Source organism: Strigops habroptila, chromosome 11, assembly GCF_004027225.2.
Source record: "Strigops habroptila isolate Jane chromosome 11, bStrHab1.2.pri, whole genome shotgun sequence".
Lineage (NCBI taxonomy): Eukaryota > Metazoa > Chordata > Aves > Psittaciformes > Psittacidae > Strigops > Strigops habroptila.
In genome coordinates, this window is record NC_046360.1 from 19,838,136 (window position 1) to 19,860,424 (window position 22,289).

A 22,289-nucleotide genomic window follows, 5' to 3' on the forward strand; every position below is an offset into this window, starting at 1 on the left:
CCCCTCAGTAAAACATGCTTGGATCCAGCTTCCAAAAACTGGATTGTTTAATGCCCTTTGAACACTATGTGAAAACATCTTGTATTATAGATGAGGGTTTCCCACAGACACGAGTAAGACCACATCTTCTTCAGCCTAGGTTAGCACAAAGGAGCGAGCTTCCCCCAGGCCCTTGCCACTAGGTTTTAAAAATGCCACGTTCCTGCACATCACTGACTTCACTCAGTCTCCACCTCCTGCCCAAATGAAAGTTTAAACTATCTGAATACATTTAAGTTCTATATTGCTTGGATGTGTAGTACTTGTCTTACGGTAACAGCAGCCCTGAAGTGTTCTTACCATAAATTCAGTTTGCATAATTTTATCTGGGAATTCCAAGACATGGACACCAGGCCTTTTAAACTGTATCTGAAATTTATTTTGAAGATTAATGTGCCATGACTCGGTGCCCCAGGACCATACGAATATTTCTCTTCCCTCATGTCTGCATAAATCAGTGTGGGGATGAAAACAGATACATTCAATGCAGAGACATGCACAACCTTGTGCTGCGCCTAACATGGGACACTGACAGAACGGAGTCAAAACACACGGACTTGCACACTAAAACCCAAGAACATACCTTATAATCCAGTCTTAAATTCAGCTTTTAAAATCTTGCCTCCAAATTCAATATGACTCTCAGAACATGTTTCTAAGCAATTTTTTTATTGCCAGACTATACCACCAGGTGGCAAGATTGTGAAATAAAGACATTTCAAAAATCATTCCTATAACCCACTCAGTCAGCGCTGCTTCAAGGACCCTTTGCTGGGCCATGCCAATTGCTTTGTGAGGACTTGGGCAAGTACTTAAAATGTCCCTGCAAAGGTCTGTAAAATAAAGTATTGTAACATCTTTTCACAGCTCTTCATGCAAGTCAATTTACTCATAGTTGCGACAGTTAAAAGCTACATGTAACTTCCAGTAGCTGAAACACAGTGAAGTTGTGCCCACCAGCTGTACTTCTCAACAGAGCTTGGGTTTTCCACCATCTTCCCTCTGCTTCCTATGATACCCATTTTACCCTTTCTGAAAGAGTCTCATATCTGACATGACTGCAGGGAGTTATGGATTTAACATGGACCACAACTCGACAAAGGTGGCTAATAAATTTATTCTGCAAAGGGAGAGGAAAGACTTTACACAAGGTATACTTAGAATACATTAGGCCATTTTTTTTTTCTCCATGATATTTTCTCATGATATACCCCAATTATCTATAAACCAACACAAAGAACAGTGCTTCTAAGATCTACCATACCTGCAGTAAATGTGTGCTACAGACAGATGAGCTTGGCTCAATGGGCTGCATTTTATATAGAATATGTTCCTTTACAATGTCATTTGAATTCAAATTTCAGGAAAAATAGAAGCTGTCAGTAACCACTCTGAACCACTATAATGCCTCACCCCTAGATCACAAAGGACACAATGTAAGTATGCAGTCCAGCACTATGTATTCTATAGGCACCTATATACACACAGATACATACAGGTAAATCAAAGCACATGAAATATTAGTGAGGCTTTAGCTTCCTGGTAACAAAGCAGATAACCAAGTTGCACAGCTGAAGAAATTAATGAACAATTCTAGTGGAACCTGAAATAGGCAACCTGAAAACCATGACTCTAGGAATAGTTTGGGGACTTTTTCCTTCCATTTGTAGTGTGGCACCTGCTTAATAACATACAGCTACGTTCACAACTGTTTAAAACATTGTCCTTATCCCTTGAGCTAGAAGAAATTAGGTAGGTGTAAAATAATCAGCGTGTCAAGCACATTAAATGTCAAGCATAAATAAGAACCAAAATTGGAATCTCTCGAAGATGCTAGTACTCCCACAGTTGGGCAAAAAGTGTTAACTTAGTAACTACCACCATTTGGGAGTTGTATTTTGATACAAAAGACAAAATTCTTTGCTTTAATGGCACCTACTAGCTCGAAAGCTCATTTGGCATTAGAAAGTAAAAGTAAATGTTATCAAAGTTATCAAGAAAGCTTCCTTCCCCAAAAGAGATTTTTATCTGGGACTCTTCAATTCAGGGTATTGAAATTAAATAATATTGAAAATATTGAATAATCAACAAAAAAGAAAAAAAAATAAAATAAAAACCCAAACAAAAAACCCCACCACTTTGCAGGAGGAAAAGGAAGGGATGAGCCAGTGTTACACAGGAGGGCACCAAAAATTTAAACCGCTGAATAAACTGCCAAGTTAGAAAATGTTTCTTCACCCATTAAAACAAAGTAGCTTGCTCATTCAAGTTTTAATCCCAGAATTCAATCCCAATCACAATGAAAAGCCAGCACTCTCTCCCCAGTGAACATACACTAAATGTTTTAAAGGGAAGATAGCTAAAATCTAAATTAGATTGGAAACTCTTTCAAGAAGAGATTTTCTTTCAACAAAGTTCATACCATACTAGCAAAGCATAGTCTCAAGTCCAGAAACGTAAGCTGTGGTTAACTAAAATAAAAGCGCTGAAGAAATACATAAAGGAACACAATGCACATCATGCTGTGATTACATAGTAACACCTACTACTAGATGTAACAATACACAAATGTATTTTTTTGTCTATAATGAGCTTCTCCTTTATTATCCATGTTTCCTTCCATATTACCTATTTAATTTTCTATTTGAACTTCACGGCAAAAGTAGCCTTACAGGACGTTCAGTGCTTAGGAATAGCTCTACTTAAAAGGCTTCAACTGAGAAATTCCCTAAAAAGAGCCTGTGGCATTAGACAGGCCATGACCCTTTCCCAGAGAGGTTTACATAGCAAGAATGCATCACAAAATACTGAGGCATTTAGATACTCGTGTGGAAGGGATTCAGACTCTTGGACAGAGGCAGAATGGAAACTTTCCTCATCTATGGTCATTCCAAGTCTACTCACTCACTTTCCTTCCAACCGTGGGGTGCTCTTCTGGGAAGAGCAGGAACAGAATCAATTGATTGACAAATGGACCAAGAGAAATTGGACTTAGGTCACCAAATCACTCTGCCTCAGCCATAAGCAGCTGTCAGCCAGCAGTAATTACGAAACTGATGTGATCTGAAGTAATCAAGCATCAAGGTTAGAACACCTCCATGTAATCTTGTCCTACCTGCACACTGAGTAAGAGAAGGAGAAGTCAGCAGAGTTGAAACATGTTTTCCTTTAAAGTTACAGAAAACACCTAATAGGTCATACCTCTACCAATATGGATTTATCCAGGTTTCAGGACTTTTAGTTTATGAGAGAAAAGTCTCAAACTCTCAAACCTACACAATTCTACAATCAGTTTACAGAATTAGGGCAACACATATTTACTGCCCCGGATGAAGAAATGAAGGCTCTGTTGGCTGTTGAGTATTTGCTAACGTGCCATCTCCTTCTAATCCATTGTGCTAAGATTATCATGCCAACTTAAATCCGCACTTCAATACAACACTAACAAGAAAGTACCAAGTATAAAAGTATTAATAACTGGAGTTAAAATGACATTAAAGGATTTGATGGCTTTCTTCTTTGCCTAATGAAATAGTAAAAAAATACATAAACCTAAAAATTACCTATGTAGAATGAGCTGATGCCATATAGCTGAGCACTTATTCTTGAGGTTTTCACCAAAATAACATCTTTTCTCTTCCTAGAGAGTACTGTGAACCCATCCCAGACAATTTGAGTATGTGTTCATATTAAAAATAAATAAATAAATGAATATAATCCTCTTCAATGTTCAAGAACACTTTCTAAAGCACTTACTCCATAAAAATCAATCTTACTGAGAGAGTACATACACCTGATTTATTTCAGAAAACCAAACAAAAATAACACGAGTGCCACCAACCCTTCGTTAGGAGTAACAGAACTTCCCATGGACTGACCTTGCTGTTCAAAATCCTGGACTATAAAACCTGACAGTTAAGAACATGCAAAATGCTCCATCTGGGCAGAAACTTGGTTTAAAAATAGCATTCAGAAATGAGTATTGCACATAAAAGCAGGGTGAAAAAGAAATACAGAAGGAGGATTTGGGAGATAAAAAATTACATAGTACGTTAAGTATCAGAGCATAAAATGCAAAATATTAAATCCAGCAAACTGAAGGTATTTTGAAGCTTGCAGTTTCATTTTGGCTTCAGCAATGATTTTATAAGCACAGGTTTGTGTGTAACATGCCACTAGCAAGCCATGTATAAAGCAAGGTGCTGCACACAAGCAGTGACTGCCAGGTAAGAGGCAAAAGAAAAGGTTCTTCCTGGGCAGACAGGCTGGGGCAGCAGAGCAGAGCAGGGGGTTGTTCCCTTCCAGGATTTTAAGATGACAGTGGCTATCTGGGTAATACAGACTAGTAAGCCTGGCACCTTTATCAGGAAAACGAGAAAAGAGTTATTAAATCTACATCTTTTATTAAGGAGGACAGTTGCTCTTCCTTTGCTGTAAAGAAAATCATGCCTCACAAACCTGCTGCGTGCGTGTGCATGACAGAGATTTCGATATATCAAAATCTAATGGATATTCGTAGGCTTGAAAAACACCTTCCACGAAGAGAGTCATATGAAAATGAAGCCACGACAAGATAATCTAGAAAGCCTTTGCTCTTAGGAAAAATCTGGTTAAAAGATGGGAACCAGAGCAGGAGTAAGCGTTTGGTTCTCCCGCTGGCAGCAGGTCACCAGCAGAGCCCTTTGGGGAGCCTCTGCGTGTTCCCATGTTAACCAGAAAAGGGAGCTGGCAGCAACTTGGCAAAGCCAAGTGAAGATGCAAAGGTGTTCATGGTGAAATGATGAGGGCTAACCATGGAGACATGTGAAAAGACCTTTCGAAACTCCAACTGGACATTAAAGTGCCAGATGAAATTCAACACACGTATGAAAACCAGTCCTACCACTATGGATCCAATGGATGATCTCCAAACTAACCATTTCCACACAAAAGCGACGTTCTGGGATGACTGTGGAAGCTGGCCTTTCCTGGGACAACATCTCTTCCATTTTCATATGCAAAATCTTAGGGCTTGACCACACGTAGCAGAAAACAGTCACATATGTACTCTCACACGGCAATCACCACTGCTGTTGGTTGGATGGAAATCTCTTGATGGTGAAGCACTATTTTAGCTGACAGCTAAACAATCCCCCACGCTAAATCTCCAGGAAGACTGGGGTGTGGGACCCGGAGCACCAGCAAGCATTGCTTACAAAGCAGATGGAAAGTTGATTTACAGGACAACCAATATGCAGTGTCATGTTGGAAGGTCACGAAGATTACTTTAAACCTGTTAGAATTCACAATTTTAACACCCCAGAAAGTACCACCCTCCCTGGTTTACTGCTGGAAAAAGGTGCGAGTTCTGCAACCTCGCCAAAGACCAAGGAATGAAATCAAAATAAGATTGATATCTATCAAGTTCCCCAGAAGAAGCTCCACAAGGAGGAGTTCCTATGGACTGATTTATATCTCAAATGGAGAATGATCATTTATCAACTGAGGGAGTTTTGCTCTAGTGGTTTATATAACATCAGCAAAGTCCCTCAGTGTAATTACAGCCATATACTCAGTCAGGGACCACACTCTCATTCAGCTTTGTCTGGAATCACATCCAAGACATTTAAAATCGTAACTTCAGTTACGGCATTAAAAAAATCTGCTCTATACTCTCTCATCAGAGAAGTTTCTGAAGGATGCTATTAGTAACTATTGAAACATACAAAAAATGGTAGAAAAGCAAAAGTGTGACAAATATTTCCCATTAACGTGTGCATATGGTTTCATTCAAAACAAATTTTCTTGCAAGAAACACGTTTATATAATACTATTAAGTTGTTATATTACCAAACTGACTGCAAGTTTATAATGGGGTCATTTTGATTTAGGTACTGGAAAATTTTAAGCTGGAAGGAACAAAATTCAAATATACATGGAAATAATGGAGGTAAAATCCTAGAGGAAAACTCCCTTAATGTATTTAAGAGGAGGAAAAAAAGTAAAGATGAAAGAAACAAAACTTTGTTTCTGGGCTCCTAATGAACACCAAAAGCCCAAGCACAGAGCAGGGATCCAGCCATCAGCTCATACCATAGTGTGTAAGACAGATTCATCATGTGCTGCACTGCACAAAGTTACTAAGTCTTCTGCGATGAGTAAGAGGGTCACCTGTTGGCCTTCACTTACTGTACCACAGGCATTTCTAAGGGAGCACGTTGGCCTTTCTCCCAGTCCATCACAGAACCATAGAATGGTTTGGGCTGGAAAGGACCTTAAGATCATCTAGTTCCAACCCCCCTCCCATGGGCAGGGAGACCTCACATTAGACCATGTCACTGAAGGCTCTGTCCAACCTGGCCTGGAACACTGCCAGGGATAGAGCATTGACCATTTCTCTGGGCAACCTGTTCCAGTGCCTCAGCACCCTCACAGTAAAGAACTTCTTTCTTGTATCCAACCTGAACTTCTCCTGTTTTAAATTTAAACCCATTACCCCTTGTCCTATCACTGCAGTCTCTGATGAAGATGTACAAACATAACCACCTCCACTTGCACAACAAACCTAACACAGGATTAAAAAAAACCCCATCAAAACAACCAAAAAACAACCACACCAAAAATTCCAACAGTTATTAGAGGGAGGAATGGGAACTTCACCTACGCAAACTTGCAACTTGAAGAGATTTAAAGGAGCCCATCCTGCAGCAGGGACCACCTGCCCAGAAGGCACTGCTTGATCAGCTGTGCTGTTACCAAAGCACTATTTGAGCAGCCAGCTGCAACATTACTTTTAAGCACTTTTTAATTCTGCTTCATGCTTGGATGAAATAAATAATTTGAATAGTGAATTCTGTTGTAAATGGCAAATTTTTTTCTTGGCATTTCCTTGCTTTTGGAATCTGGATTACCCCTCATGCTCTGTGTGACTGAAGTGGAACTGATATGTGATAATAGCATAAATACTGCAGGAATTTAATGCAAGAAGATTAATAGGAAATACATGCACAAAGAAATTATCCAAACTATGTGAGGTTAATGTTACTCACGGTATGCCAAGCACAGAGGGAAAAGGGATATCAAATCACACTTGTAACTCCCAAATAAAGGCTTGTTACAAGTCTCTAAGCTCCTGATCTAGGGAAAGCTGGAAGCTGCTTCCCATGGGTGAACAAACCCATGATAGATGTACAAGACCAGCCCTATCTTGCCTGAGAGTAGCAGCAGTTTATGACTCCTCCTGAATCCTCAGCTGCCCTGAAACATGGCAGTTCAAAGGTGTACCTGGCTCACAGGAAGACATCTCAGAAGCTCACAGGACTTAAAGGGTGCTTGTTTGCTTCAACAGGTAAAAGGGTGAAACTGAAGCTATGTGCATATGGTGCTGCTTAATGCCCTGCCCTGGGCTGCTGACCCTACCTTGTGCCATTGTGATTCTAGAAGTTATGGCAACCAAGGAAAGAGCAGTTGGGAAAACAAGATAATGGCTCAATAGACAAGGCAGTTCTTGCAGCTGGAATGGGAGCCAGCACAATGGCACACCTACACTCTTCAGGCTAGAGTGACACTAGTCTTTGTCAAGCAAGGATCTTGCGTATTTAAAGGAAGGTAAAAGAGAGAAAACACTTCAGGAGGAAAGCAGGTACAGGAACCCTCATAGCAAGCATTCAATGGTGGAAGGAAGACAGGGACTTTCAGCGCTGTCTTCTACCACAGGTAAAGGTGATTGCAAGAATGACCCAGCCGTGTGCGCTTGATCCCAGAACCCCCCATGTGCTGGGCTGCACCCCAAGAGCGTGAGCAGCAGGTCAGGGAGGGGATCCTGCCCCTCTGCTGCGCTCTGGGGAGACCCCCCCTGCAGTCCTGATCCAGCTCTGGGGCAACAGCACAAGAGGGACGTGGAGCTGCTGGAGCGAGGCCAGAGGAGGCCCCGGAGCTGCTGCGAGGGCTGGAGAGGAACTTTTTACAAGGGCAGGCAGGGACAGGACAAGGCAGGATGGCTTTAAACTGACAGAGGGGAGACTGAGATGAGATCTTAGGCAGCAGCTCTTCACTGTGAGAATAATTTTTTGAAATCTAATTAGTTTTTGCACTTTTTGTAATTATTATAATGTATGTACAGCTTCTGACTAACTTGCCCTATTTGCTTCGCAGTTTAACAAGTTGTTAAATTTTTGCTTTGATCTCTGAAAATAAGGAAAAGTATTCACAGAATCCCAGCCTGGTTTGGGTTTGAAGGGACCTTAAAGCTCATCCAGTTCCAACTCCTGCCATGGGCAGGGACACCTTCCACTAGAGCAGGTTGCTCCAAGCCCCTGTGTCCAACCTGGCCTTGAACACTGCCAGGGATGGGGCAGCCACAGTTTCTCTGGGCACCCTGTGCCAGCGCCTCAGCACCCTCACAGGGAAGAAACTCTTCCAAAGAGCTCATCTCAATATCTCCTCTGTCAGTTTACAGTTTCTTAGTCTCCTGCTTCTTTACAGCCATTATGATCTGCTCTCTAACAGGCAACTTGGCAACTTTTTTTCCCTTCAGACTACTACCCAAAGACACCAATAAAACAAAAACTACTCAGTAAGCTGCTGCAGATCACTAAATACTGGCCTACACAAAGCTCATCACCTTGGCTTGGATGTTGTAATCAATAATAATTTAGATATTGCATGCAAAATGCCATCCTATTCCCCACTCAGAATTATTAATCTTCAAAATAGACTTCCTAAGCCAAAATGAATCAGTTTCATTTCTTTCCAATTAATTCAACCTGGCTCACAGGGAAAAAAGGAAAAGGCAAATTTTATTTGCCTCTGAAACACAAAAGACTCTTCCAGATTTCTAGTGCTTGAAAGCATGCAAGTAATAATACTGCCCAAATGTCTCTTCCTTTAAAATTAGCACCTAAAATTAAAAAAACAGCTTCCATATCCTGCAGGATTTCCTTATGTGCTTAGCTCCTAAAGGGTTTGTTATAAATGGGGCAAAGAAACCTAATACTGGAGCAAATGAAAAAAGAACCCTCTTGACCTTGTTCCAGGAGGAAAAAGATTAAAAGAAGAAACATCCAAACACTGCCCATAAAACAAGAAGTTCAGTTTGGTGACCGCTGCAGCTGAGTTCCCATAGCCCACATGCACCTACTCGGTGCAGAATTAGGCAAAGCAGATCTCACAGCCCTTACTATTTTTGCAATGACAGTGTGAATGATCGGTGTGTTGGCAGCACTTCACAAAGCCTCAACAGCCACAACACGGCTCCCCCCAGCAATGCCCCCCCAGGCAGTACAAGCATGGCTACGAGGCTTCTCAGCTCCCGACGCAAGGCACAGAGAAGTGCTGTGCACAGCAGGTCTGTGCTTGCAGGGAGCAGACGTGCAGATACCCAACCTAACTATCAGATTAAGTTTACTTCAAGCTGGCACCCAAAACATCCGCTTGCTACAGCAACACCAGCCGCGAACACTCTGCCATTTCCCACCCGCCCCTCCTTTCACCTCCAGCTTCCTGGGAATTGCAGCTGCTTGGCCAGCTTTCGGGGCACTGTGATTACCCTGTTTACCATCCCACAATGGCTGAAGGACAGGGTGAAGATGATCCACCAGCTCAGGATGGTACAAACTGTGCCTACCTGCTTGCTTAAAGCTTTACTTCACTGTGACACAGCAGGTACGCATCAAGTATCTCACAGGCAATTCCAAAAGCAGTTCAAGGTCTCGTTCCTAATTCTTTAAGCAACCCCATTTCTGTACAGAGTAAGTTTTGACTGTGAGCTGTCAGACCTACATTTCTCTGGAATGGATACATACCCAAGAAGGACAAATGGGAACTCTGTGAATGAAGTCTTCTCTGGTGACAGTACAGACACAAAGCAGCCATTTGGCTGGCAGACAAAGCTGAAATGAAGCCATCTCTGGGAAATGCCACTCCTGAGCAAGATCATCACGCCACCAAGAGTGGCTCTGGAACCCAAAATTTTCTGTTCACTAGCAACCTCCTTCCATCATCTTTTATTGCCCCTAATTCTAGACTGATATCAAAGTTCTGACCCAGAAAAGATTGATTTCACATAAGAGTGACAGCTAGCAATGGCAACAGCTCTTTGTAAATGACAGATGAGCACTACACTCTAAAAATCCTCCTTTGGAGACGACTGATGGCTATAGCTACAGTCCAAGGTATTATACACATTTTGTGAGCACCACCAAAGTGTAGGTAACTCAAAAAGACAGGACAAATACCTAAAAGGATGATTAGACAATCACGTTACCCCCCAATTTTCAACAAAAGGAGAGAATTCCTAAAGTACATATTATGTATTATTCATTTCTAACAAAAATGCTTCAAGAAAACAGGTCTAGGAAAAACTCATTGCTCTTAGTCAATTAAAGCAGTTAAACATCCTGGTCCTCTGTGTCACTGCTGTCCACAAGCAGCCGAGGATGGAGATTTGTGGGCAGAGCCGTGTGGAAATGGCAGAGACTTCACTGCTGGCACTCCACGTGGCCAAAGGCATGGCTAATACCTTGTACTGTCAATTCTGACTGCCCGTAAGCACGGGTCAGCCTCTGTCCTAAGCCCAGAATAACATCTTGAAACACTCATATTATTATTCAGAAGAATGTCTTCAAATCCCCGCTAAACTAATATAATGCAACAATTATTTTTTAATATGCTGCTAATTTTTCAACATCAAGGTCCTAGAGCAGGAATTAAAACAAACCTACAAATATAAGTGTAGCTTATTTAAAAATAGAATGATTGACATACCCACCTAATTGCACAATGATAGGAATAACCTTTCTGGAGATAAAGCAGTGCTTAGTTTGCTTATCAGAAAATTCAGCAACTCATCAAACATCTGAAAATGCAAAAATGTGTTGAGAATGATATGGAAAAAAAAAATAAAAAATCTGAATTGAAAATAATGGCTTGTCTGGATTTTATTTTCTTTGCATCTTTTCAGAGAAAAATTAGAGAGCTCTGCACTCATATTGCATCTAAATATAATTGCAATACATCGTGCTAGCTAATTCTCATCGGAGATATGACATATCAGTAGCAACCAGACCCTGATGTGGCTCAGGATAAGAGGGAAGGCAGAGGAGGAGGAACATGGAGCTCTCTTCTGCCTGGCACTTTTCATGCACATTGTACATCAAGACAACCAAACAACGTAGTCACCTTGGTGAATAATGAATGCCAAAATGAATGAAAATTCAGGAGCAGAAAGCAAGGGAGAAGAGCTCCAAGCTGACACTTCCCAGGAGAGAGGCTGGGCCAGATGGCAGGAGCTCTTTTGGCCAGACACCTGCCCAGGCGGGAGCCGCGGTTCAGAAAGAAAAGGGAGCAGGAGGAAGGAAAGGAACAAAGGGAAGAAACAACCACCAAAAATGGTATTTGTAGCCTGCAGGACTCCTAATCCAGAACCTTGTAAGAGAGAGGTACAAAATAAACCCATAACTCCCTACGATCAGTTAGAAAAATTAAACCAATTGCCACTCCAGGTTATGGACAGAGAAATTCCTGCTGGCCGCTGTATGGATGAATTCTCTCCCCCATGCCTGGCTTTCTATGAACATAATTCAACTGGCTATTTTTTTAATGAGTAAATCCTGCACGTGCTTTAGCAACATAAAGCATCCTGCCATCTAATTGTATTCTTCAGCTGTACTTTCCCCATCAACCTCCCTGACAGTACTGGTAAGAAAGGAAAAGCCCTTCTCTATATATTCGGATTTTTTCTTTGCCTTAAGGTTTAATGTATATTTGAGCTGTCAATACTGAGCAAGCATTCTCAACAATTACTTTCTTATTTACTACTATTAGACAATGATTATACAGGCACAGGTAATAAGGATGCAGGCAGGTCAGGGTGCATCAAAGATTCCTTTCTGGGCAGGAAGTTTCATTAAATATAAAGTTTATGGAAGTGGGGCACAGGGTTGCTGTGAGTTGGCTTTGGGACATAGGTGACAAAGTTGCAACTAAATTAGGAGAAGGATAAGGACAACAAGAACCTCACGTGACCCCAAACCTATATGTTAGGTGAAAATACCATTTTCAGAAGAAGACTGCTTGAAACAGGATACGAAAATATACCTTAAAGACCTGAAAATGGATTATTTCTTATGTCCTAATGTCTGCTAAACCCAAATAATTTGTACACTATTGCACTGGGCTTCACATGAGAAACAAAACACAAAGTAAGAAAATGTAAAATGAGTGCAGAATGGATCTAAAGAAGGTTTTGTATATATAGAGCTGTCACCTGAAAGGAACATGCACCTGATATGCAGTTACAAGAAGAAACCCATGGCTAAGCTGACAATAAGAAACAGGTATGTAACCCAAGCACCCGGTGGCAGGGACATCCATCAAAGAAAGGGTAAAGCCTTGAGCAGCTCCTGTTGGAATGGCTGCTCTACTGCTGAGAAGCTCTGCTGGTTCATAGACTGATGGTGGTATCAACATTCATCAACCCAGTAGCTGGTACAGTGCTGTGGTTTGGGTTTGGACTGAGAATAAAGTTGATGTTAGAGTTGTTGCTCAGCAGAGCTGACCCTAACCAAGGACTCTTCAGTGTCTCAGAGTCTGCCAGTGAGGACGGGCACAAGGAGCTGGCAGGGAGCAGAGCCAGGACAGTGACCTGAACTGGCCAGAGGGGTATTTCAGACCATGGAGCATCAGGATCAATACAGACACTTGGGGATGGCCAGAGAGCAGCGATTCCTGCTTGGGCATGTGCTGGGGGACATTGTGCGTGCATCACTTCCTTCAGTTTTATTCCCCTCCTTTTTTCTTTTCACTACAATTACGATCATAGTTTATTTCAACTATTAAGCTGTTCTTATCTCAACCCATGGGATCTTACCTTTTCCCCGATTCTCCTTCCCATCCCATGGGGGCACTGGGGGAGCGAGTGAGCGGCTGCCTGGGACTTAGTTATCAGGTGGGGCTGAACCATGACACGGGGAAACTGAACCAGAGGCTAAAGGTGTACTTTTAAAAATCAAATGAGGCATAGTCACCTTTTCATTGGGGATTTAAACACCACTGGCTTTCAGTAGGACTTAGGAACCTAATTGCTGGATACCTGAAGGTTTTCAGGCCCAAATAAGCACTGATTACAATTTCAGTGAATTCCCAGATTTCTTAGTGTCCTGGGTTCAGCTATAGCAGTCATTTTTCTCCTGCTTAGTAGCTGGTGCAGTGCTGTGTTTTTTAACTTTCAGCCTGGGAACAACGCTGATAACACCGATGTTTTTAGTTGTTGCTAAGTAATGTTTATTTCATACCACAGCACGTCATGCCCAGTATATAAACCGGGGGGAGTTACCCGGAAGGCCCTGATCACTGCTCGGGTCGGGCTGGGTATCGGTCGGCGGGTGGTGAGCAATTGTATCCTCTCCCCTTGTTATTTCACTAATCGTTATTATCATTGGTGGTAGCAGTAGTGGTTTTGTGTTATACCTTAGTTGCAGGACTGCTCTTATCTCAACCCGTGGGAGTTACATTCTTCCCATTCTCCTCCCCATCCCTCCGGGAGCGGGGGGAGGAAGAAGGAGGGGGGGTGGGGGGGGGAGTGAGCGAGCGGCTGTGTGGTTCTGAGTTACCGGCTGGGCTCAAACCACGACACTTAGTCTGACCGCCAGGTACCAGCAAAGGGATTTACCATCTCAGCTGAACTATATTACTCTCCTTGGCACATTGCAGGGCCTCCACTGCACAGAAACCCTACACCTACACAAATATTTTCATCTATTTTAAGAAAATGCTTGTGTATGTGAAAGTTAATCAAGAGGTACTTAAAAAATGTCTAAAGCTTCTTTGAAATTACCACAAAATGCCAGCAGTTGTTGGAAGTGAACTGCTAAACAGAGTTAAAATCCAAGCAAAATAAGATTCCAAATAGGAGTATATTCACTAAAAAGGCTGAATATAAAACTCAGAAATATTTCATTAAACACCATGACAAAACAATAGCCTGAAATATGGAAAAAAGGATCAGGACAGTTTAAGAAAGTGAAGACTGAACAACATAAAAGACAAACATCAGCTTATCAAGCCACAGACTTACCACACATTGGAATATCACAGCTAACTCACCAAGCCCATTACAGCACACAATATAGAAAATGCATGGGATGTCAAAAGGTGCCAACACGCAGAAATCAGGGGGTTGTTCAGTGGGTAGAGCAGAAATGCAGGCAATGCCCTTCTGTCACTAAAATAAAGTGTGAACCAAGCAAACAAAAATCACACAGCAGCTACCTACGAATGACTGGAACCATGCTCAATACACAGCTACTGCCTGGGCATCAGGAACACGACTACAAAAACATAAACTCCTGTTTCTTCAAGTAAAGAAAAAAATAATGAACCCATAAATAAAAGAAATCAAATCAGTTTTGTTAAAAGAATTATTAAGTATCTGTGTGAAAGTAACGAAGGATAACAAGGCTTCACATTTTTTCATTACTATTGAAAAGCATTAAGTGGACCCTACAAGAATAGGAAGTTGTTTGGTAGGCAAAAGTAATGTTAGGATTTTTAAAGACATCAAAATTTGTACAGAAATTAAGCTTTTGCAATTAAAGGCCAGTGTGTACTCTAGACACCATGTATAAGATAATAGGAAATCTGGAATAAGATACATGAGATTGCAAGACAAGATCCAAGTTTTCAACATAAACGTCTGATTTCCAGTATGGTTAGGGAAGCTACAGACCTTCCGTGGCTCCTGCTTCTTAGGAATCAAAGCACTCCATATTACTGCAACAGCAACAATAGTTCAGATAAATGAAGTAAAGCTAAGTTAACAGATCAGCCAGAGAAGAATGCCAGTAATGACAAGCCGTTGAGAAGAAGCTATTCCTAGGGAAACATAAATTATGAATGTAGAATGGTTATACAACTAAGAGCGGGAAGAAATCAAGAGCAAGGCTCTGTGACTAGCTGAGCTAATGAAGCCTTGCTTGCTCCTGTGGTCTCTAATAGTACACAAGATCAAAATGAGCCTTCTTCCCAAACTAGTGACATTTCATAAGATCCTATTCCCGAGCAGCTTTTTGGTATTCAACAGGAATCATCAGCCTTTTGTTCGGGCTTTTTTTCCCCTCCACCCGGTCATCTGTTTTCACTGCTGGCAGGAACTCAGTGTCTTTCTGTCTGTACCTGCCTGCCAAATAGACTAAAGCAGCCCAAGGAGTCAGGAATTATGGAAGTGCAGGGAAAGAGAGTATAAATGCAAAGACATACCAACAGATTTCATCAGAATGTTCCTGAGGGTAACAACTGCCAAATCCTTGCAGCTCCTCCTCAGTCATTTCATCTTCTCCCTTTGCATTTCCCCCCCTCCTACCCCCATTCATAAGCACAGACCAAGACGGGAAAGGAATCTAGGTTTCGGGAATGAATCACCTCCCAACATTTCCCTTTATGAGATTCTTTTCTTTTTGGAAACTCAGCAAGAAATCATACATATGCAACAGAAATCTCAACAAACCAAATTTATTACAAGCTCAGAAAAAAGGAATTAAAACAATTTATTTTTTCTAGCTAGACAAATATTTTGCACAAGTTAAAAACAAGCCATTTTCTGATCATTAACAATGAGGACGAAAGGCAAATGGTCATGATGAACCTGTCAAGCCCTTACAGCACCTCACTGTGAGGGAAGCTACCCTACTTTCCAAAGCAGTTTTCTTCAGACTCATCACTTTCTGCTAACAGATGGGAAGCTGAAGATAGAAAGCAGGAGAGTTTATGCCTGGCGCCAAGGGAGGGAGAAAAAATCTCAGCAGGAGATCCTTTTAAAAATATAAATAATCAGCAACTGTCCTTCACCTCAGCAAGTGGAGAGGAGGGGGAAAAAGCATTGAAGAAAAGCCAGTTCCTGGTGCTGCCCATGCTCTAAATGCCTGAGCTGAGCTCTGCCAGCCTCTTCTGTCCTCTGCTCTTCCGCTGTACTTGCTTCTACTTGCTCATTTTCCTAATTGCTCATCAGCTCTCACATAAAAGTAGGAAATAAGGTTCTTCACAAGCCTAACAAAGAATTCTATCACCAAAAAAAAGCCTCCTCATACTCTAAAAATTGAAAACTATGTTTCTTCTGTAAGAGCCCAAATGTTGAGACTAATCCTTAATCCTGAATTCCTATCTGGATTAGTTTCTTCACCGAACGGTCAGGATTTCACTAACTCAAAGAGGTAATGATGGCAAAACACCAGATAATCACACAATAGCAAAGCAAACGTGGTGCTGTGTACACACTGAAGTAGGCTCTCTGATGAAGGAAGTTTATATTTTGCCATTGAGAGGCAGAGCTTTCTCAAAGTTGTGATGATACAATAAAAATACCACTAGTCTTAAATCATGTAACCTCACTTCTTTCTTGCCACCACTAAACAAATCATGAGTGCTACTGGCTCATGAGAATATCAGCAACAGTACCAAACACAAACCCCCCAACAAATCAGGTTGAACTAAACACCATTAAACTTGCATTACTCATGGGGGAAAACAACCTGAACGAGCTTACCTACTGCTGGAAATGGCAATATGCTAAAAGGGTTTTTACCATTATTTGTCATCATTTTCTAGACAAAGCAGCACACTACATTTACCTTTGCATGTGTTTGTGTATGCATGTGCCCTTTTCTACCTGGTTACATATACCTGCATAAAGATTTGGGAAATACTGTCAGTAAAAGACTGAAAGCATTGACGTCATCTTAGCTACACCCAACTTTAAATTCATGTTGAAATGTTGCACAATGCTGATTTTAGATTCTTTAGACTGAGCTGTTCCAGTGATCCTATAGTAGCTACGTGGCATCTACAAATGAAATCATTCACCTTTTTCTTTGTTTGTTTAGTAAAAAAACCACCTTGAGGTTCTTAGCATTAGCAGAAACACACTCCTGGAATCTTCATGTGGTCATCACCTCCTCACAACCAGACTGGAAAGATCGCCATGAAGAGAAATATCACAGGCATGTTTTAATATAAATACAAAACTCTGCTTCTACCAAATATCTGCTTCTTCATATGACATTAACGATGTTTGAGACCTGATGACAATGTTATCAGGTCTAAATCAAACTTCTAACTCGTGCAAATGAGATTACACCAGAGTTATATCGCAAGAGACAGAACAGGATGGAATCATGTATTTCCCTTCAGGTCAAATTTCAAGAGCCAGCTGAGAGAATGCAGGGATTAAAAAATAATTGTATGCATATTCCTTCAATTAAAAAGCCTCTATTTCTCTTCTCTTTAAAAGAAAAGAGGTCACCCTCGACAGAGTAGGATGGGAATCAGGGTGAGAACATTTCTAAGGAGGTTTGCCTTTCACAGGGCCAGCACAGCATTGCAAGACTGATTCTGAAACAGGAGCGTGAAGATAATCAGGCTCTGTAGGCTAAGAATTCTCAGGCCATACACACACACACATCTCTATCTATATACATACATAATAACCCAAAATAATCAAAGACAAAGGTTTAATGAAAGTACTAATGCTTCCATATATTATTTCTGCACAAATACTAGGTGCTCAACAGAAACAAAGAACTCAAACATACACACTCACATCTACCCAGAGTTATGCAAAAGGAAACCAGAAGTACACCATAGTTGTTTGTATATTATAAAAGTCAGAATATTGCCAAATAAAATCTAGAGTATCTCCTTCCTTTCAGAAAGCAAGCTTCAACCTCTGTAGACCTGAGAAATCTACACGGATCTGGATGAAATAGTGAAAACAAAACGTGAGCTGCCTCCTTACCTATTAAGTGACGTAGGAGGAGATTTGATTTCTTTTTTGCCCTGTAATGTGAAGATAAAAGAAACTGCACTACAGCAAGATCTCTGCCATTGGCACCAAGCACCACTTTCTCTTGGAATTATTGCATTAGACTGTCAAGTGAGACAAGCACTGACTGAACAAATCAGAGGCGTATTTATCTACAAACAGTGCAACATATTAAACTGTCAATAATTACAGATATAAAATTAAGCAGATTAGTCTATAATGTGGTTTTGTGACCATCTATTTTGTTGAGATTTGTATTTGGTACCATCTTTACAAACTGTTCTGCAGTACCATCATGAAGAAAATTTAAACCAGTTTATATCATTTCCCTATTTTTTCTTAATAGCCTGACATATGTCATATAACCACATAAAGTATGGGGTTATTGAGAGATTTGTCCTCCATCGTTCCAAAATGAATTTTCCTTGAATTCTCATTTCCTGCCTGCAGTCTGAAAGAAAGTAATACAAAGAGAACTTCCAAGATTAACCTTGACCATGAAACAGATTAGGGGAGCCTTTAGTTCAGAGGATCCTCAATCGGAAACTGCTATATCTGGCAGGGTGATGGAAACAGTAAAAAATGCCTGGACTGGTCTTCAACAAAATGATAAAAGATGAGACTCAGGATGAGCACTCCTCATGGTGAAGACTGCCCTCTCATCACAGATTTCCTGTAATTCCTGCAGAAGTCTCTCACTTCTAATTGCAACTATCAGACAAGTCGATTACAATGATTTTGTGAGTGGCTGGAATTTTCCCAGAAATGTTTCCAAACACAGTCAAGTTCACGTGGCACACAAGGACCTGATTATAAAAGAGCTTATTAATGGAAAACTGAGGGAAGTCCTTGGCTGGACTGTCAGGAGAAACTTCTGCAGACACAAACCCGACTTCGTCTCTCTGGTTTTTAGTGCTCTGTGCCCAGGGCAGCCCAGCACCATGGCAGGGCTGGGAAGTGGCAGTGAGCAGCACGGTCACCATCTCCACTCTCTGGTCAGCTAGAGGGAAGGCTTCATTATGAGCTTCATTATGAAAGGAAAGCAAAGCAACTTGTCAGTGAAGACTTACAACTTGCCTTTTTACTTCATGGGAATTTTTAAGTAAATTCACTCATTGTTGGCCATTAAAAACAAGTCCTAAAATTGAAGGTAGTCCATTCTCAGTTCTTAAATAGACAAATAGTCATGTACACATATTATTCCTCTCTCAAAAATAGCCTCAATTCAGGATAACTTTGAGCTGTTTGGGTTGAAGTACTGGGATAGTTACCAATGACCAAGTTCTACCAGCAACGTGATTAAATTTACATTATTTCCTGTGAAGAAATGAGAAAACCCTGAAGTATTTTCATTTGACCCAAAAAGGAAGCTTCAGATGCAGATTTTGTTTCATTTATGATTAACTGAAAACTGAATACTATTAAGAACTCAAGGTGGGAGTTCGAAGTTAAAGCTAACCTGTGTTACCGGCTTAATGTCCTACTCTGTAACATGTACCACAATACAGCAGAAAGTAAGATGGAATAAAACACATCGAGACATTTTCAATTTCACTTGGTATTTCATACATAACACAAATTTAATTTGACAAGAAGAAAAGTAATAAGAATACAAGTCATCCATTTAAAATTGTATTTTTTGGTCCTAATTCTTGAAGATGTGAAAGGAAGTCTAAGGCTCCATGGAAAATGTTCTATTAACACAGAACGGGGAAAAAACTATCCTGTGCAATAGGCTTTCAGCAACTAGTAGATGAAAAAATATTGCTGCCAAGTGACTAAAGCAGCATTAAATTTTGTAATAGTCTGAAATACAGTAAATTTCACTACAATATCAATGCACACTCAGGTACGTGAAATACATAACACAAAGGACATCTACAATCACATTAGAAAGACGTTCCAATTTATATTCACAGTAATAAAACTTCTTTTCATGTACTTTATACAACAGTTAGATATATGGAACTGCTTCTCTCTTATACATCTCGGCACAAGCCATTCCCAAGAGTGGGAAACGCACAGCAAAATAGGATATTAGGAAGTGATGTTCATAGTTCTTGTAAGAAACCTTTTTGTCTTTAACATAGCGATCCTTGATCATCGGAGCTGAAGGCAGATACAAACTCATAACAACTTGCTTTTCTTAAATCAATAAGAATAATCAATACTGAGGCACAAAAACACCATTCTTGATTTTTTATGTCCTGTTATGGAGATTATAGTATAAACCACTAAAATACCAACCAGATTTGGCTGCTTTTCCTAGACTTTGAAACTTTCTCTTCTGACAGGAAGACGGGTGTTTCACCTGCAAATGACACACCAAAGAGAAATCACAGCAAGCTTCCTCACTGGTATTTCTGTATCAACATCATCCACACTTGTATCTTGAGTAATGGCTTGTAATGGAAATAATTATATTAATTGGAACATGATGAAAACAACCATTTTTTGCCCATTCCTAGCCATCATCGCACTGGACAAATATCTGCACTGTTCATAGCACTTAAATATATGTGTCTAAAGTTACATAAATAGATTTGCTGTCAACTAACATACCTGGATTTTACCTTTTTTTAATTCTCAGCTTCAAAACCAAACTGTTTAACCTGTCGCCGTCTAAATGTAACAGTAACTAAATGTCACATTTTCAGCTAGTCAGGGAATTATTTTATTTATAGGCCAATGATAACAGAAGGCATCAGCAGCTTTCACAATTCAAAATTCCTTTGTATTGGTTGCAGCACATAAATTTCCAGGGTGTAGAGAGCCTGCGTAGACACAGTCATGATCTCTTAAAAATGGAAGGTCTTACAGTAAGCAATATCTTGTTAGAATAATGTGCTTACACTGAGTGTTAGACATTTATGTTCATATGTTGCAGACTCTCTCAGTTACATATTCTTAGGATCAAAGCTATTCTGTAGCACAATAAAAAATAAAGTGAATACAAATTTAATTCTAAGCCATCATTTCTTTCATCACTACTCTGTATTTGTATTTTTGCAACAGCCTAGTCAAAGCATGCAAACTCACACAGCATTTAATAAAATACGCAAAATCAGCACATTTGAGGCACAGAAATTATAATTTTTAGTGAAAGCATCACTGAGCATTATTTATACAATTTTTTCCACTCAAATATTCTAAATTCAAGTCATCTTGTACTTAACAGTCAATTACATTGCAAAGCAGGTGGGGGTGAGTATAAATACATGTATGAGTTACATCCAGCATGAAGTAGCTGAGGCACATGCAGGAAGGAACAGGAGCAAAAGCAAACTTTGAGCCAAGGCGCAGGTATGTGTTAGCCTACCGCCACCATACACACTCTCCGGCCAGGGGAAGCAGGTTATGCTATCTCAAAATGAAGTGGACTCAGGTCCACACTTTCAAAGCTGTTATAAGCTAAACAGTACTCGATAGCTGAGAATTTACTGATCCTAATTTTAGAAACATCATATGGATAGGATGGAAGAGGATAGAGGCACTGTAACCCACTATGAGAACACAACGGGGAACACAGGAAAAACCACCACTTCATTTTAAGACCATTTAAGTTCCTGATTCTACAAAATTAAAAAAGCTTCAACCTTGTTTCTTCTTGCTATAGTTTCTTTTATTTTTTGGATCTGGATATTCAGGAATCGCAAAGAAAAAGAAAGAAAAGAAAAAAGAAAAATTAAGCAAAAAGAAGAAACCCAGACTCATTATTTTAAGGCCAACTGAATGATATCTGCTATCACACTTGCAATATGCATGTTCCATACTAGAGCTAACAGTCTGGATCTTAATACTGCTACTGGCACATGCAGCACATGCACCTGTATATTTTCAAAATAAGAAAATAAAATAGAAATATAAAATATAAAAATTAAAATATAAAAGAACATAGACTTGATTTGGCTGTTGCCCACGGAGTGAGAAGATGAGATAGCAGTGACAATTCTATTAGACAAACCAAACTTCCTCAAGTGAAAGCTTGAACACTTAAAAACCCCAAAGAGTAGAAACATCCATTAAATACATACAGTTCCTGCTCTCAAAGCCTGCTATCCACAGGCTCAACTGCCAGTCCCCAGTCAGGGTGGTGGAAACGCAGTTCAGGATGGAAGTGACAAAACACAGCATTTTCTTTCATCTCCTAAGAGTGGTGGCCCATACATTTGGGCCAGCTTACTGCCATTTCTGACTGGCAAGGACCTTTCCTAGCTATGATTACTAATGGCAGCAGAAAGCTATCTCCTGCTAGCCACTGCCTTTTGGACAACCAATTCATTTTTTCCCAAGACATTCAGACCATAAAACTGAAGTCCAAGTATCCCACACACTATTTTATGTTCATTGTTCATACACGTGGATGTTGTTCCAGAACAAAATGCTGACTTTTGGTTAAGTATCTATAGCCGAGTCATAAGGCACATAAAAAAAAAAGCTTCAGAGGGACTACTTTGTC

The 22,289-nt window shown here is 40.4% G+C and overlaps 1 protein-coding gene across 4 annotated transcripts in view; it reads right to left on the reverse strand.

Annotated features, from left to right (window-relative positions):
• Nucleotides 1-22,289, reverse strand: part of ATP2B2 (ATPase plasma membrane Ca2+ transporting 2) — a 412,410-nt gene that overhangs the window by 271,755 nt on the left and 118,366 nt on the right. The window contains exon 3 of one of the 4 annotated variants that reach the window (XM_030501297.1): nt 20,078-20,141. The exons of the other annotated variants lie outside the window; for them this stretch is intronic. The gene's annotated coding sequence lies outside the window, so the exon portion shown is untranslated. The remainder of the gene's footprint in view (nt 1-20,077; nt 20,142-22,289) is intronic. 4 annotated transcript variants of the gene reach the window in all.